Source organism: Podarcis gaigeae (assembly GCF_964106915.1).
Source record: "Podarcis gaigeae genome assembly, chromosome: 11".
In the NCBI taxonomy this organism is placed as follows: Eukaryota; Metazoa; Chordata; class Lepidosauria; order Squamata; family Lacertidae; genus Podarcis; species Podarcis gaigeae.
In genome coordinates this window covers 26716139-26730054 of record NC_139687.1, presented here as the reverse complement: position 1 = coordinate 26730054, position 13916 = coordinate 26716139, and the positions used below count along the sequence as shown (strand labels likewise).

General features: G+C 42.0%; 1 long non-coding RNA gene across 1 annotated transcript in view; it reads right to left on the bottom strand.

Annotated features, from left to right (window-relative positions):
• Window positions 1–7257: 7257 nt before the first annotated feature.
• Window positions 7258–13916, bottom strand: part of LOC310827000 — a 37592-nt gene continuing 30933 nt past the window's right edge. Inside the window, exon 5 of the long non-coding RNA XR_014556119.1 lies at window positions 7258–12554. This is a non-coding gene — a long non-coding RNA (uncharacterized lncRNA). The remainder of the gene's footprint in view (window positions 12555–13916) is intronic.

The following is a 13916-nucleotide window of genomic DNA, read 5'->3' as shown; positions in this document are numbered from 1 at the left end:
TGGCCATGACAGTTTTATTATCACAGCTTTATAGAACAGTAAAGCTCTGCAAAGGTAAGGAATACTGCATTTATATTAGATTTATTGCATGTTATGAGGCAGAACGACATGTAATTCCAGAGGTACACTTTGGGGGAGGGATTGGATTCAGAGGCACAGCCGCGTTCTGAGAAGAAAATATTCTATGCAGCACACCAGCTCGCTTCAGCTAGGAAAGGCTTACACTCGCTTTTAATTTACATAAATCAGGGGGTGCTCAAAAGATAGAGTCAGATACAAAACTGTGTCGTCTTGCAAACAGACCTAGGCAAGTTATCCAAATTATGGCAGCAGAGAGCTGTGGACATTAAGTTTAAATAAAGACAAATCCTACGATTTGGTTTTCATTCCTTTTCATTACCCATTACTCCAGCAGAAACCTCCTAATGCCTCTCACTTGTAGAGGTTATCCCGGTGTTGAAACGACAACATTCTTCTGAGATGCTTGAGTTATCATACCCTTGTCATTATTATTGTTCAGAGGAAAGTAGGCAGCTGAATATGTAGAGGAAATCAGAGAAAGATCTTCACTGTTGCATTTTCAGGAACAATGGAATTCTTGAAATGACATGAAGAAACAATGTTAACCTGGTGAGGAACACAATAGGATTGGACTAGAAACAATTGTATACACACCTCAATTCACACTTTTTTGTGTGCCCCCCCCCCTGATTTCCATTGGTTGTACCCTGGACTCCTCTTATTTTGCTAGACCTATCACATTGATGGTACATTCCTTTCTCGATTGGTTGGAGTCACATTCGCCTGATTTATTTCTATCTGAGTCAGAAAAGGTGTCTGAGGAATTCTCCAAAGATTTTCCAAGCATGAGTGGAATATTGGAAGAGGAGAGTCCTGCACAAGAAGTGACCTGATGGCTTCAGGGGGAGAAGGAATGATCAAACATTGCCTTCCCTCCATTGCCATCCATGGAAAGGAGGTACCCATGAAAAAATTAGGCAACCTAAAATTACTATTAAAAATAGTCATCTCACTGCATGACCACAACCCAGGTGTCTGATTTTTCTATAGCTATAGGAGATGACATCCATACAGTAAAATTCAGGGTGAAACACAAGCAGCTGTATGCTCTTATATTTCCAAGACTTGCAGTCCAGTCTCATGGATGGCTACAAAGCATGATGGCTATGTTCTACCTCCACTGTCAGGGACAGTATGCCTCTGAATGGCAGTTTCTGGGAATCACAGGTAGTGATATTGCTGGTGCACTCAGGTCCTACTTGCAAGCTTTGCATAGGCACCTGGTTGGCCACTGTGAGAAGAGGATATTGGGCCAGATGGGCCATTGACTTGATCCAGAAGGGCTTTTCTTGTGTCCTTACATCCTGTCACCCAACTTCGCCATTGCATTTCCGTCACCTGTCTTGTGCTTTTAAAAGCAAGTTTGTTGCACAACAGTACCAAACACACTTGTGCCTTAATTGTGTAGCCTAGGTTGGCCAGCATATGGCCAAATCATATTTGCAAAATAATGACAGTCTGAAAGCAACCTCTGTCCTCCAAAGTCATCTCTCTCTCTCTCTCTCTCTCTCTCTCTCTCTCTCTCTCTCACACACACACACACACACACACACACACACAAACACACCCCTTCAACAGCCTTCTTCCCTGAGCTGGTGAAAAGAGGTATATCACCTTCTCTAACCTTCTGATGGTCTTCCCTTTACAAGCATTCTGGCCAGAAGTCTGATTTTTCACAGATAATTCCTCACATTATATGAGTCTTGACTAGTTGGCATCTTTCACAAAGATTTCTTGACAGCATGCAAATGTCAACAAACATTTTAAGGAAAGAAACTGTACAGCCCTTAGGATTGATTCATCTGTTTATGTACGGTATATCAGTTGGCTATCGGATAACTGATGACAGACAGCTTAACTTGTGAACTTAATCCATTACAAACATTGCATTTGATATTTTAAAAGGCAACATGAAAATAGTTTGAGACATTTTATTATGATGACCCATTCATGCGTGCAAGCAATTGTTTGTTGCCATCTAGTGATCAGCTTGCATGTGTGAACCAGCCTTGATTGTGAAGATAATCTGAAGTAAAGTAAGAAATATTCTATAATTGTGCATATTGACCCAAGTTTTTTTTATTTTATGGCCACTTCTAGGACTATATATACACCATACATTGAAAGCACTTTACTTTCCCTTTTTAAAAAATGATGGGAACTGTAGTTTACCACTCACATAGTTACAATTCCCAATACCCTTGAATTGCAGTTCCCAAGATTCTTTGGGGAAAATAATGTGTTTTTGATGTGTGATGTGTATTGCAGCCCTAGAAATTTGCGGGTGTTTGAAATTGTTGGCATATAATTATTGGATTGCAAACAGAGCAGAGGTTAAACATTATTCAAGCCTGAGCCATAGGCCACAGTCAGAGGCAAATCAGAAATTTTGACAGGGACATGCAGGTGCACACCAGAGCCAAGAAAACCTTGCCGCTCAGACAAAGTCCTAGCTGAAACAGGAAGTCCTTTGTAGAACTTCCTGTTTAGGATGGCCCAATGACCAGCTTCGTGGAGGTCCAAGACCAGAGACTATTTTACTGCTCCGATGCTCTGAGCTCCAGCTCTGAAAGCTAGGTGTGGGGCAGCTGTATATTGAATTGAAGGTTTTCTGTTCTAGCCCAGTAACTCCTAATAACATCCAACATGGAGCTTGTTTGTACATGCAAGCTAGACACTTCCATGAGAGCCCTCACATGTATGCGATCAAGTGAGGATATGGTTGCTGGCTGCCATGGGCTGTCCAAAGAGGAAATTGCATGGAGAAAAACAGCCACTGACTCAACCTTTTGCTTTCCAGATTTCAAACAAAAACACATTCTTTTTATTATTCCTGTCATGCAACCTTCTAAAAATAGTGTTAACACTCAAAGAAAGCAGAATATATCATTCAGTGTAATGATTCTGCTGGGCACCAACACAATAAATCCCCCAGTTAGTTACACTGTGAGTTTGCATAGCCAAGTGATGGCAGAAATCTACCAAACTTTTATTTGCCGAGTCCATTTTTAGTGTTATTACCCACTTTGCTTCTAGGTACTTTATAAAAGCAAACAGTAACTTCTGGTGTAGTTAATGATGCACTCCCTGTTCAGTGTTGATAAAAGGAGAAAGAAAGAAAATTGGAGTTGCTTATTTTGAAGAAAAAAAAAACCTAGGAGTTCTTGGAAAGGCTTAACTCGAAGGTAGAGTGCATGCAGACAGTAGCAGTGTAGACAAAACTCTGCTCAACCAACCAATGCTTTGACTTGATGTATGACAGCTTCCTAATCTCATTCCAGAATTGCAATACAATTGTATTATTAAACTACTGAAATTACAAGGCTGTAGAACCTGTAAAATGTTTATCATATGCTTCTTAGGGGCATTCAGATCTCCCTAATTTTATACCATTAGAATTTTATTTATTCTTTCTTTATTATTCATAATCTACTTGAAAGAGCAGGTCATAACATGCTTAAAATACAAATCTATCTCTGGAAGAACCCCCACCCCCAGTGATTCAGAGGTGATAAGGTGTTTTCAAACATAACATGAAATGCAATAAATTAAATGCACTCACAGCCTGACTGAGTTTAATCAAATAACTCTTATTTATTGCATTTTTATTTCACCTTTCCTCCTAGGAGTTCAAGGTGGCCTACATGCTTCTGTCTTCACTTTATCCTCATAATAACCCTGTGAGGTAGCAGAATGTGACCGAGTGCTGTGTGGTTGAGGAAAGACCAGTGCATTCTATTTAATATATAGGAGCACCTGAAACTTTATGAAAAGGGAGCCTGTTAGGCCTCTTTAGGGAATGGATTCATGTCCCGTCATCTGATACATGCCTGCAGGACCGTGAGATGCAGGAATGGCTGTAGTGAGATACAGATGTTTCTTTTAAGGCATTAGGCAAGATGCTAGGGGACATGACTCTTACACTACATTTAATTATATGCAAAGGTCCCTTTATATCTCTAAAGCCATTCCGCTTTCCACTGCACTCCTGGGAGATTAGAACAGAGTTTCAAAGATTCTACCCCATCTTTCACAGCAATCAAAAGAAATTAGACTATATGAAGGTTAGATCAATCCATACACCATAATGGCTAATACTTCCTGAGTCATTGTCATGTCACTACTTCTAGGAAGACCATTGATCACAATTGAGAGCCTAATCCCTTCCTTGCTGAAATCAATAAGAAAGTCTGCCCTAAAGCCAATTTTATTGTACCTTAATCCTTCTAGCTGGTATGAAACCATTAAACATTCTGCCTGCTTCATCATTTTGCCCACAGATAATGGAAGTGTCTTTATATTTGTAGCCCATAGGGAATATCCAAGGGATTTGGAAAATCAGAAATTTAGCAAATGGGGCGAGCATTGTTTGAATAAGTTTATACTACAAAAGAACTACAATGCACAACATCCTCTCTCTCCAGCAGAGCAGATTCTAATGAGTGTTGGACTAATAAGGTGTACCTAAAGGAGTCCTACTGTGCAGCGTAATTAATTAACAATGGTGAGCTCACTTCCCTGCCTCCCCCGACAATTACAAAATGCCATTTTTGCAGTAATCTAGAATGGAGGTTTACAGGCTGGTCACAATCCAGCATCAATTCATACTGAGAAGCTAAAGGAACTCAGCTGTCCATTCCTCCAGATCACAACGCCTCTGCACTACAGCTTGGAGCTCTAAAAGAGCTGTTGCTCTAGCAGTGAAGCAGCGCTGACTGAGATCTTACAGAGCAGGAGTAGGACCAGCCAGTGGGGTACCCTTCAGATGTAGAAGACCCAATTCCCATCCTTCCCAACCAGCATGTCCAGTGGCCAACTTCTGGAGGTGCCACCTTTTCCAGACTCCAAGTCAGGCTCTAATCCAGGTAACTTTTACATATTGTTTTCCCAATCTCCCTAGGAGCCCCACACTGCCGTAGCCCTGTCCCGAGCAACAGAGAGCAGAGCTGGGTGGAATGTGAGGCCAAACAGACAGGAGATAAGGGTCTCTGAGATACACTAGCCTCAAAGCCCAGTACACACACAAAGTCCAGTCTGTTCCAAGGGTTGGGCAACCAGCAATCCACATAGTCAGATGATCTAGGGGGTCAAAGAATCCACGATCACAAAGCCAAAGGTCCATATGGAGAGCAAGATGCACAAGGTAGGGCAATAAATCACATGAGTTGTTTCCAGCATCTGACCGCTGCCAAAAGCCCTGTTTAAGAAGGTTGAAGCCAGCTGGTTCTCATCAGTGCCTTCTCCTCTGTGTCCTTGAAAGGCTGACCAGCTGCAAGTGGAGTCAATCCACGTTCTCTCCCTTCAGGCTGCAAGGGAAGCTGACTCCTGGCCCTTGACACATGCCCAACTACCTGGGCAATTTGCCAGTGGCTGTGAAGTGGTGGCAATGCCGTGGATGGGACCATGAGCCCAGGAGACCTTTAGCACGGGACAGAGATGGCTGGATTCATCAGCTCCTCGGGGTCACTGGCTGTGCAGAGCTCTTCTGGGAGAGCATTCTGCTCTCCCAGCTTTAACTCCAGTGCCTGGGGAGTATGGAAGCATGACACCCAGTTAACTTGTATTGGCCATTTGTTCAAGCATGGTCTGAATGCATTCACAAGGCTGGGGTGCATGTGAAGGTCTTTTGTGAGACAACTGTAAAAGATAGTGTGATACTATCTTTGTGGTGTCTCTGTCAACTTGAGTGATAGCTATGAATCCTCCCCAAAAGATGCAGGGTCTAAATGACAGACCACAAGCCTTTGTAATATGAGATATCGGGTTCAAGACAGGGCTGAATCATGAGTGAGACAGAGTAACAGGCACACTTGGGGGTGTAATATCTGTAATCCTCCGCATGTTTTCTTGGATCTAAATTCCACTGAAGTAAAGGAATAAAGATGAATTGGGTTGTGCTCTTACATTATATTATAATGATTGCCAAAATGGCCTCTAAGCAGTTTGCAAGTACAGTCGTACCGTTGATCCCGAATGCACTGGAACTCGGACATTTTGGCTCCCAAATGCTGCAAACGCAGAAGTGATTGTTCCAGTTTGCAAACGTTCCTTTGGAACCTGAACATCCAATGGGGCTTCCATGGCTTCTGATTGGCTGCAGGAGCTTCCTGCAGCCAATCAGAAGCCACAATTTGGATTTTGGACATTTTGGAAGTCGAACAGACCTCCGGAATGGATTCCATTCGCCTTCCAAGGTTCAACTGTACAAAATAAATCTAAAAATAGCCATACATAATCAAAATATTCAATGAAACAATTCCATCACAACATTAAAAACATCCCTAATAAATTATGATTATGCTTTATGTGTTTCTGTCAAGATATGTGCCTAGATCTCTCAAGAGCTGCTGGCGCTAGTCAGAAGTAACATTAGAAGAAGAAAAAAATCCTCTCAGTTTCATCTGTCTCTTCAAACTAGGCAGCCAGGAGCACAAAGAGACTAGTGAAAGTAATGAGGTAGGAATCAATCACTTTCTGTGATTTTTCCAAAGTAGAAAGTGAAATGATGCTTAGCTACTGCATCATTGGGCTAGGAAGGACCTCAGGACCACACTGTGACCACCATGAGTCACAGTAGGGTCTGAGTAGACAGTACCAGAATGGATGAAATAGGAGTTTTGACTCAGTGTGCAGCAGCTCCTTTTGGGATGAACTGCTTTTTACATGAGAATTCAAAGATGGCATAGGTCAAAGATTACATAGGTTCAAAGATTATGTTGCTACAGTTGTCTCCATTCCTGTATCCTTTCTATAACTTTGCCCCATAACAAAATCTTAAGATATAAGAAAGCCCATACACAAAAGAATGTGTAGTCAGATACTATCCTTGGGAAAGGTGAATGCCCTCAGGTGAAAAGATTACAGTCCTAGTGCTTTGTAACCCTATGTTCTGTCATGGTGTATCATCTTATTATTCATTCTCCTGTGTGATCTCTCTTGATCTTTTGTTCCACCTTATCTGACATTGCCCCTTTGCAGAATTTTGCCATTCTCATCTATATTATTGTGTGCCCCCCAAAAAAAAATCCAGCACCCTCTTTCAGCCATGAAGGGAAAGTAAGCCTTTCAATAAGCTTATTGTCAGACAGAGGTTATAATGGGTGTTCTTAAAAACGAAATTAAATCCATAGCTAAAACTCTTAGCTTAAAAAAGATATGTACACAAGAAGCAGTAGGTTTGTTGGCTTATTTATTTGCAATGATTTCTGCTCCTTTCTTCAACTCTGAAAGAGCTGCGAGAGTGGCAAACCATTAAACCCAGCAATTTGCAATCTCATTAAAACAATACATTTCTTTCATTGCATAAAACAGAACATTATGCAGCGTTAGTGACAGTGGCAAGATGGAACAATGTTGGAATGTCTGAAGTCTTCACTTAGTGCTGAAAATAAGTAGCATTTGAAGAGTGCTTTCAAGTGTTCAAAGTGTTCCATATAGGTTATCTAGGTGCCATCCTTAAAACAACCCTATAAATAAGATGTGCCAGTTTTATGCACCCATATTGCAGTTGTGGGAGGTGAGGTCAAGAGAGAGTGCCATGCCTAAAGCCACCTGAATTCACAGCAGAGGAAAGATGCAAGTTCCCTGATTCAAAGCCCAGTCCCTTCTTTGCTGTGCTACACAAGCCCTCTGATAACAGTGGGTCAGTGAGTCATTGCCAAGAAAACCCCTGGGTATTTTTTTTAAAAAAACGCCACCTGTGGGGGTCCCATGTCTGGCAGATATAAGCCTCTCACCAAAGAACTTGCCAGCGAGGCAGGACCTCAGATGCAACACAGCCCAAACAAACCAAGGTCAAGCACAGAGAATCAGGCCAGGTCCAGACATGATCCAGGGGGAAGTCAGACAACAGTCCACCATCTATAGCACAGGGAAGTCAATGCTACATACAATGCAGCAAGGAGCAGGAACTAACATCAGGAGCAAGAAGCCAGAGAGATATTGTTTCCATCAGGCAGGAAGGCTCAAGAGAGACAGCTTATATACAGTGGTACCTTGGGTTACAAACTTAATTAGTTCCGGAGGTCCATTCTTAACCTGAAACTGTTCTTAACCTGAAGCACCACTTTAGCTAATGGGGCCTCCCGCTGCCACCTTGCTGCCGCTGCCTGATTTCTGTTCTCATCCTGAAGCAAAGTTCTTAACCTGAGGTAATATTTCTGGGTTAGCGAAGTCTGTAACCTGAAGCATATGTAAGCTGAAGCGTATGTAACCCAAGGTACCACTGTACTCTGGTCTCCTAGACCACTCCCTGACCAAGGCTGCTGATAGTGAAGGAGTTTTAGTTATCACTTTCTCATGAACAGTATGACAAGTCTGGGTCTGCAGAAGCATACTCTGTCATTGTTTCAGCCTGTATCTGAATGTCTTGTTGCTACCTCCCCATCCTCTGACAGCTCCATAGTTTCTTCACCCTCAACTGAGAAGGACTTTCAAGGGGATGGTTTGGCAGTGTTTTCAGGGGATTCTGCCTGTTCCTCAAGGTCCTTGGCCTGTATGAGGTATGCTTCATTCCCTGAGAACTCTGTGTTTGGTACAAAGACAAGGCTAGGCATGACACCACCACCAAAAAGGCCCTTTATCAGGTCTCCATTGCCTTAGCCAAAATGGTGAGGGAAATCACAGAAGAGTCACAGAAGACAATCTCTTTGGTTCTGCTGGAAGGATATGATTTCCCACCATTGTGGTGCTGGGGGATTTCTTCAACAAACATGGGTGCTATGTTTGCTAAACCAGGGGTGGCTAACCTGTGGCTCTCCAGTTGTTGTTGGACTGCAACACACCCCTGACAAGTGATCACACTAGCTGAAGATGATGGGACTTAGAGTTCAGCAACTTCCATGTGGGGCCACAGGTTAGCCACCCCTGCTCAAAACTCTTATGTGTACTTGGTGATAGTGTAACAGTTATCAAGTTACTATTTGATCCTGAATTGTTAGGCATATATTTAGAGTTTCGCAAGTAAACCTGAAAAACGATGAATTCTTAACATGGCTGTCAGGTGAGCAGCCGTTGGTTTTTCCCTTTTGAAAAATGTATTTTGAAAAGTAGATTCATGGCAGCGTGCAAAGCCAATGACCTTGTCATAAAATATTATGAGCATCCCAAATAATGGTAAATTCCATTTGAGTTCCATTATATCCTGAACAGACTCGACCCTGCTTGTCAGTTTGACATATGTAATGACAGTGCAGATGGCAATTAACGAAGAAGTTTCAACCCAGGCATGGCATTTGGGGCGATAGAAAACTGTGGTTCAGCAGAAGGCAAAAATCTTGCTCTGAATTAGTGGGGTCTAGTTGTGAAAAGTAGTTGAGGCCCCTTCCTATGTGAAAAATGTGCAATCAGAGATGAAATTTTGTTTTCCCTGTATCTTCAGCAGGGATGGAGGGGACCTTGATAATAAAGGTACAGTATATGGTTGAAAGGATTCAAAGGGGAGATCCTCATCTCTATTATTTTTTTAAAAGGATTCTTCTTTTGCGGAACTGGATCTAGCTGATGCCTATTTGAGTGTTATCCGAAGTCTGAACGTAGAGCAGGCCCACACCATACACCTGAAAACACATTAAATGCACATTAAGAGCACATAGCTTCCTTCAAAGAATCCTGGGAGGTGCAGTTAAAGGGTGCTGGGAACTCTCACTCTGTGAAGAGAAAACTACAGTTCCCATGATTCCCAAGAGTCATGTGCATTCAGATGTGCCACACCAGTTAGTCCATCTTTGAACTGACTCTCTCATTCAGGACTGACACATATCTTTTTCCTCCTTCCCTGCTGCTTTTGTCTATTGTTGGTTTGTAATAGATACGGGTGGCACTGTGGGTTAAACCATAGAGCCTAAGGCTTGCCGATCAGAAGGTCGGTGGTTCAAATCCCCACGACGGGGTGAGCTCCTGTTGTTCCTGCCAACCTAGCAGTTCGAAAGCCCGTCAAAGTGCAAGTAGATAAATAGGTACTGCTCCGGCGGCAAGGTAAACAGCGTTTCCATGTGCTGCTCTGGTTTGCCAGAAGTGGCTTAGTCATGCTGGCCGCATGACCCGGAAAAACTGTCTGCAGACAAGTGACGGCTCCCTCGGCCTATAGAGCGAGATGAGCGCACAGCCCCAGAGTCGTCCATGACTGGACCTAACGGTCAGGGGTCCCTTTACCTTTAATAGACTCACCCACCCAAACCCCTTCAAGCTGCGAGTGGCCCATGTTGGAACCAAGCAAAAGCAAGTAAGTTCAAGAGGATGGCATGAAGGGTATGTGGAACTGGAAGTTCAGTGAATATTTTGCCATGCATGTGATCAGAGTGCACGCAGCATTTTAACTACAGGCTCATTGCATGTCATGATGCAAGGAACTGTGATTTGTCCCTGGCTCCTTGCAAAATATTGTTATATGTTTTTTGGGGGGGGTATCCCCTCCCCAAACCCAATAAATTAATGAATCTCAGAATCTCGCAAATATTTGGGATTTGAATGCGAAAGACAGGCTGCAGAACTGTGCCAGACAAGGAATTTCAGGGCTGGCTGGTACAAACCAGTCTGCCCAGGCTAGTTGAGAACAAAAACATTAACAGACAAAGGTGTTGTTCTGCACCCCTTCCATTGCAGACCTCAATCTTCCCCACAGAAACACAACCCCAGGGAGGAGGCTATAACCCCTGGAATCTCGCACGGCCACTTGACAGAGATTGGGGTGGCATGTAACAAATATACACTTTGCCATGTTGCAAAGTAGGTACATAAATAGCTTATTCAATAAATTTGGGGGTTTCTATTTACAAAAGTGCAATACTTTTATAGTTATTTTATAAAGCTACATAATACACTTGTCTGAGAAATAATTCCCGATTATGAGTGCATTTGTAAATGATTGTTTCTCACCTTGAGTCACACCCTAAAATTGTATTATACATAAAATGAATGCTTCTGCTTCTATCAGGACTGCATTTGATTTACAATCTTACATAAAACTGGAAACTCATTTTACTGGAAGTAAATGTCATTGTTTGAGCTTGCCAGAAAGCATAATTTGTAAATATGTATGTATTGTAAATGCATTTAAATTTGACTTTACATTCACAAAATAGAGCCCCTCAGTGGATGAACATAAAAGTTAAAAACATGAACTAATCCTTTATTGGAAGAGATTGCCAACATCTATCTGAACTAACCAATGTAAATCTGAAAATACCTCTTTGGGGCATATGATGTGGGCATGTCCTGCAGTGTTTTTTTAAGCCACCATGGGTGTTCTGTATATAGGCAAGAGTAGCTGCTTTGTTTGGAATGATCCTGCCTCTGTAGGGAAAGGAGACGCCATCCCTGTAGATCCTTGACATTAGCGCTCAGTAGGGTCTGAGGAAGCCCCAGTGTCCTTTCAGTCCAACTCTGAACAACTGCTGATCCACTAACATAAGCCTAAGCTACCAACCCCATATGGCAGCCCACATATAATTCCCTGCCTGCCTGGGACAATAAAAACAAGTAAATTGTCAAACACCCGGCAGGCCACCTTAAGTACGTAACTGGATTTCTGTGTTTGGCTTGATGGGTCACAGGCTGAAACAGACTTGCACATCTTATCTATGTATAGTTCTATTGTTCCTGGATCTCCTGAAGCATAAGTAACTGATAACAGACATAGATTGAAAACTGAGAAACACATTTTGTTGTTTTGTACAGTACTTTTGATTCTCCACACTAGCAGAGATGAGTTTCCCATTCTGGCATTTTCAGAAGTTTGCATTCTGGACCAGTTTTTACTTAGCTCTGAAGACATTAAACACTTATTCATTACATACTTCTTACAGAAGACTTGCTATATTGCCTGTTGCATAGTTTCCCTTGCTTTTCAGTCTTGCAATTCCTCGTTAAATTGATATAACCAGAGCTCCCCATTGTTGTCATATCAACACCTAGAGCTTTTGTCCAAACAAAATTCCAGGTCTTAGCCATTGCGTTTAGTTCGTGCCGTAAATCTTCAGCCTGATGCTCTTGGAAACTCCTTGTTTACTTGCACTTTTGGTCTCGCTCTTCATTATCTTGACACATTCTCTCTTCAGCTTATTATTATTATACTTGAGTCTGCATATTTTTATGCCAACAAACCGTGTGTGCAAACGCAGCAGCTTCAATTCCTTGACCTTCATTGATTATGTTAACTTGCGTTGCTCTTGGAAACCTTCCCAGTTTGCAAATTGGACAAGGTTAGCCAGCTGCTCATACCCTGTTCCTGTATCTTGCTATTTACATAGCGCTGGCCACTGAAGATGCTCAGCTATTTGCTTGTGACATAGAACACAAATCTCCGGTTGACGGAGGCAGAGTAGGCCGGGCCATTGCAGCAGCTCCAAACCACTTCAGTGTAAAAAAAAGAGAGAGACCAGATATAATGAAAGCTCTACTTGTAATACAAACCAACAGTGGCTGCTGGTGCCACTCCACTAGGCTTTCTTCCACATGGCAAGCTGCCAGCCAATCTGTAAAAAAGAAAAACAGAAATGTGGGCTAGGAATGGACAAGACTGTCATTTTCATTCTCTCTGTTTCTCGTTTGTCCAGTCTTCAGTTCACCACATTTCTACATCAGTTTGCAATATTTATCTAATTAAAATAAAAATGCCCATGAAAACAAATCAGCATTTTAGTGTGCATTTCTCTTGATAGTTGTTGAGCTTTTTCTAGTTCTGCCCACATTTTTGAGCTGTTTTTATGTAAAATCGGCAAAAACTGCACTGCCGACATGGGCTGCCATATGTCCAGATTTTCCCGAAAATTTTTGCCAATTTCCGCCTGGACACAGCTGCCAACACCAGTATTCCAGGTATGTCCGGGAAATCCCAGGTATATGGCAACCTGAATTTTGCCTAATTTATACACATTTGAAAGAACCTCCCCCCCCCCATACAATGCATTCTTGTGTGTTATTTCCACCATTATAGGCATTTTCCTATGCACACTTTCTCCTAATACACACAGCTTTTGGCAGGAGAATTGCACTGTATAATCTGGAGAAGTATAATTTTAGAAGATTAGCTTCATTCTGAGACATGTATAGTTTGGGGAAGTACATGTTATATTGAGGCACCTGATCAAGGCCTGTATTTTAAAATGAGCTTAAAGATATATTTGCAAATGTTTGTATGTTTTATGCCAGGCAGAAAACCAGCTGGCTAAGGACTTTGGCAGATGTTTATCCTCCTGGACAAGGGCCCCCCTGATTTATAGCAGGAGCCAAAATTCTCAAAGTTGTAAAAGGGAATTATAGGCTGGGAGCAAAGGTTACATTGACCCCACATATTACAGAATACAATCAAGCTGCAAAAACACTAGTTAAGAGTTAGTAAATAGTAGGATTTATTGTTTAACAGAAAATAATACCATGTGCCTCCCATTAGGCTTTAGCCACATTATCCTAAGGTTAAAGGGCAAGAGCTAATGGGAAAAGCAGCTGGCCAGGAAAGGGGGGTGTAAACTGAAGAGGTTTTACTTTGAAAAGGATCTATGTTAATGTATGAGATTTGTTGGCTTAAATGTAATGATGCAAAGGATTTAGAAAGTAAGAAATGTTAGATTCTTATGTTAGATTCTTATTTCATTGATGGTGTGTGAGAATGTGAACCCAAGATCTCTGTTTAAGACAAAATGTAAGACAGAATGAGCCATCTGTTTTAGCCATCTATTTTGGAATGGAGGGGCAACAAGGGCAAAAGGTGATCTGGTAATTAAGGTGCCTTGTGGAGACAAATGTAAGATATATGGCTACTTGTTTGCCATTTATGGATAGAAGGAAATATAGCTCTTTGTCTCCCATAAAAGGTAATAGGAAATGGGTGTATCTTT